The following is a 4,785-nucleotide window of genomic DNA, read 5'->3' on the forward strand; positions in this document are numbered from 1 at the left end:
GATCTCTTGGCCTGGTTGGTCCATGAATAGATGCACTTGGTTCAAATGAATGGTTTTCCCCCATTGACTGCATTGGATTAATGTCTTCTCCACCTTGTGCAGTAGCAATTAATGCTGGGATCTGTGGTGCGGTTGGTTGTCCTGTTATATGTGAAAGGACAGGGGCCAACATCATTTGAAGGTGTCTTGCTTGTTGGTTCTGAGTTTCCAAGAGAGTTTGCAGCCATTTTGGAGCTATATCCGCCTCTGCTTGGCTTGCTGTTGCGCCTTGTAATTCCTCCGTCATTTTTGCTCAGTTTTTATTGTGTATTATGTCCACTTCGTCGCTACTTCCGCTCACGCTCTTATCGTGAAGGGGCGGACCGGAAGTTGTGTGCAGCGACGCTGCGACAGCTTGACAAGATCTCCTCTACTTTCCACGTTCAATTAGACGAACGGCAACGCGTTTTAGCTCGACTCCAGTTGTTAATCCGTTCGGAGCGGAGAGGAAAACAGTCTTTTCGATTCTTTACGGAATTATTTTGTAGAAATATCCCACTTCTGACACCAGTTGTCGTGCTGTTACCTTCCACGTGTGATGGCGAAGCGTGGGTGGACAGAGTCACACGACAAAAATAACTCCTTAGTGCACTTTACTTGTCTCCAATACGCACACAAGTTACACGCACGAGTGAACGTTTCGTTAACATACTCTACGTTGTTCTTGGCCTCTAGCTCGGGCACAGACAGCGCTGAGCAGTATCCGTGCAGTGAGCCGTGAGTACCAAAAAACAACCATAGAACAACAACTCGTCTCGCGATGACAACCGCGAACTGGACACGAATGTTGCATTCAATGACCAAACTTGGCTCGGAAAACCAAAACAAGAATTGATACACAAGTATAGGTCGCCAACATCTGAACTGCCTTACAATATATATATATATATATACACATATATATATACACACATATATATATATATATATATATATATATATATACATAAATACACATATATATATATATATATATATATATATATATATATATATATATATATATATATATATACACATATATTTATACATATATATATATACATACATACATACACATTTATACATACATACACACATTTATACATACACATACATACATACATACATACATACATACATATACACATATACATATACACATACATATATATATATACATATACACATAAATATATACACATACATATATACATATACACACACATACATATATACATATATACATATATATACATATATACATATACATATATATATATATATATATATATATATATATATATATATATACACATACATACAAACACACACATATATACACAAACACACACACATATACAGATAGATAGAGATAGATAGAGATAGATCAAGATAGAGATAGATAGAGAGAGATAGAGATAGAGATAGAGATAGAGAGAGAGAGAGAGAGATAGAGATATAGATTGAGATATAGAGATATAGATAGAGATAGATAGACACACTAGATATACACACACACATACATACAGATATACACACACATCATATTTTTGGAGATTTTACACAGTGCATTTTGTAATTGTAAAAATGAACAGTGTCAATATTTCTTTTTTTTATTTTTTTTACCATAAATGCAGAAAATATCTTACCATAATCTAACAGTACTTTTTTGGCAAACAAGTTGCCGCAATTTTTTTTCTTACACCGTAACATGTGTGTCCCAATACTTTTGCAGCACACAGCCCTTCCTTTCCTAGCCTAATAACAGCTTCCTCACATTTCCCTACTGGTCAGTCCAGACAGTGTGTAACCATAATCTCATTGCACTAATGCCGGTAGCACAGGCGGCGTACTGTCTCCTGTGTGGATAAATGTGTGTGAGAGATATGGAAGGGAGGTGGAGTGGGGGAGGGGGGGTGAAAAATGCGGCTGCAACTTGAGCCGTGCCACCCATCTGGAGTAATGGTCCACAATGCACTTGGATGCAGAGAGGGATACAATAAGTCTTTTTTTTTGGGGTTGGGGGGGCAAGTGTTTATTGCGCACGATGCAATCATCACTTCTAACAAAACAAATAATATTAGCCGAATGGGAAGTGTAGTCTATAAATCTTGGGATTTATACACAGGCAGATAAAGATTTAATCCCCACATCCTGCTGTCACCTACATTAACAGAGCCTGACCCAGATATATGCATGTCCTATGGGCTTTGAATTGTACATGGGACTGGCCACCATGACAGCTTTGGGAAAGCCACACTTTTCTTTGAGAAGGGGGGGTAAGATGACACGATAGCCTTGGCCAATTATCCCACAGGGCTAACAGAGGCAAGCAGCATGGAGACCACCATCATTTAAAAAAAAAAAAAAAAAAGTTCAAATTCCAATCCTCTGTCTGATCTAACCATGGAAACCATCAACTTGTGTTGTCATTGCTGTTGTAAAAGAAAGTCCCATTTGTATAAATGCCATTAATCTTTTCTAGGCTCACAGAAAAGGTTTTGTAATAAGAAAAATACGCACTTTCAAGTATTTTGTTTTATTTGACATAGTATATATACAGTAATACGTACCTTAGATGAAAAGACTAAAGCATCATGATTGAGTCATCACAAATACTGTTGTACTTGAATTACCATTAGGGGGCAGTAGAATAGTCATGAAGACACAACCACTATGACTTGTAACCTGAGGTGTTAGTTGCTCTTTGCAGAAGATAGAAGATAATCATGTAAGATATTTTTGTATCCGTTGGTTAAATTGTTATGCGAAAAAACATTTTTTATTACTCATTGCTTTTAAACATTAATACATAATCATCAATTTTTTACATTGATAGCTGTCAATGACAGTGAGCTAAATATTTTTCCCTGAAATGGTCAATCATTTTTTCCCCACATTTTCCAAATTAATGCACCCCAATTGCTTATCCCTAAAGAATTGATTATCCCTTAAGGAAAAAAAAAAAAAATGTTTTTTTTTTTACCTGCACTTTTCTTAACGTCTTGCATGTTGCATTCACTGTCCTCCTGGCAAGCGGGAGCTATGAGGCTGTGGTGTGCAGGGGAAGAACCAAGCATCACCACTCCCTTCGCCACCACCAGCCACTCATTCATTTGACCCGGGACTGGACTATGCGTAACGTCTCAGGGTGAAGGGGAGGGAGCGGGGCGGGTGGGGTACTTGCAGGTGGGAGGCTCTCAAGCAATAGTTGGCAAGTCTAGAACCACCGGATCCTTCTAGCTCACCAGTGTGAGTTCTACCATTGCCAAACACCACCGGAGAGCTGCCTGAAGAGGGGAATCCGCCTAATGAGTCCACCAAAAAAAAAAAAAAAGGAACATAAAAATGACGTACATCTGTCTTTTCCCATATTGGCACTACACATAATTGCCCAAAGCGTGTATACAGAAGCAAAAATGTGCTAGTGCCAAAACGGGCACAAGAAGAAAAAGAGATTGGCGTGATTGTTAGGGAGACGCATCAAGAGGAGATGGCCCACCTGAGTGCATGGTGGGCCAAAAGTGGTTCTTTCTCTGCTCTGTTTATGGCCCTATGGTAATTCACTGATAGTGAGCTCTCACAGTGAATTCTACCAGTGCCATACACAGAACAGGAGTCAATGTCAAGACGTCCGGGAAACACCTGGAGAAGAAGACAGGAACGGCTCGTGAGCACAATCAGTGAACACAAGTTAAAAAAATTGTGTTCAACCGGATCAAAATAAGTTCCAAATACTTACAAAAATTTAATGACTGACTATAGCCTAATAGCTTGCACAGTTGCCTCTGCAAAATAGTTCAGATGAAAAAATATTTTTAGCAACCATAGTTGTAGTTTTAAATTAAAAATAATAATAATACTAACCCCCCTGGCTATGAGATGCAGCGGTAACTCAAGCTCATATCTTTCGGATTGATTTTGGAAAATAAAAAAATATATATTGAACAAGCAGAAGTAGTTTTAAACTAAAAATGACTTGAGTAATTATGCTATGAGGCTAACAAATTATTATTGTTGCAAATAGGAAGAAAAAAAATCCCCTAGTGGCTATGAGATGCAAGGGTAACATCTTTGAGAATGATTTCAGGAAATGAAAAATGTATTTTTAGCAAGCAGAAATAGTTTTAAACTAAAAACGACTTGCGTAATTATGCTGTGAGGCTAACAAATTCCTATTGTTGTAAATAAAAAGGAAAAACACCTCACCTTATCGGCTATGGGATGCAGACACAGAGATGAAAAGTTCCATTCTTTCAGATTGATTTCATAAAATGAAAAAAAAAAAATTGTCAACCATAGTGGTAGTTTTACATTAAAAAATAACTGTTAATTGTGCTATGCGGCTAACTAATTAATATTGGTCTGAATAAAAGGTAAAAAATAAAAACACTCCACTCGAGGTGATGAAAAGCATGGGTAACACGAGCTCCAATCTTTCAGTCAAATTTAATGGATTTTGGAAAATGAAAAAAGTACTTTTAGCAAGCATAGTCAGTTTTACATGAATAAATGACTTAATAATTATGGGATGAGATTAACATATTACTATTTTTGCAAATAAAACAAAATAAAAAAAGCACTCCCCCAATAATTATGCTAACCCCCCCTGGCTATGAGATGCAGAGGTAACACAAGCTCTGATCTTTCAGTAATATTTGATTGATTTGTTGCGAATAAAACAAACAAAAAAAAAAAACACTCCAATAATTATGCTAACCCCCCTGGCTATAAGATGCGGAGGTAACACAACATAAGAACAAA

At 37.2% G+C, this 4,785-nt stretch overlaps 1 long non-coding RNA gene across 2 annotated transcripts in view; it reads right to left on the bottom strand.

Annotated features, from left to right (window-relative positions):
* Positions 1 to 2,544: 2,544 nt before the first annotated feature.
* The window catches only part of LOC148405797 (uncharacterized), a 3,706-nt gene continuing 1,465 nt past the window's right edge, over positions 2,545 to 4,785 (bottom strand). Inside the window, exons 1-3 of one of the 2 annotated variants that reach the window (XR_015864241.1) lie at positions 3,764 to 3,803; positions 3,524 to 3,666; positions 2,545 to 3,329 (exon numbers count right to left, since the gene is read on the bottom strand). This is a non-coding gene — a long non-coding RNA (uncharacterized LOC148405797). Of the gene's footprint in view, positions 3,330 to 3,523; positions 4,275 to 4,785 lie in introns of those variants that run through there. The other variant, XR_015864240.1, reaches the window with a different exon arrangement.

Source organism: Hippichthys cyanospilos, chromosome 22 (genome assembly GCF_059441005.1).
Source record: "Hippichthys cyanospilos isolate Australia breed blue-spotted pipefish chromosome 22, RoL_Hcya_1.0, whole genome shotgun sequence".
Lineage (NCBI taxonomy): Eukaryota > Metazoa > Chordata > Actinopteri > Syngnathiformes > Syngnathidae > Hippichthys > Hippichthys cyanospilos.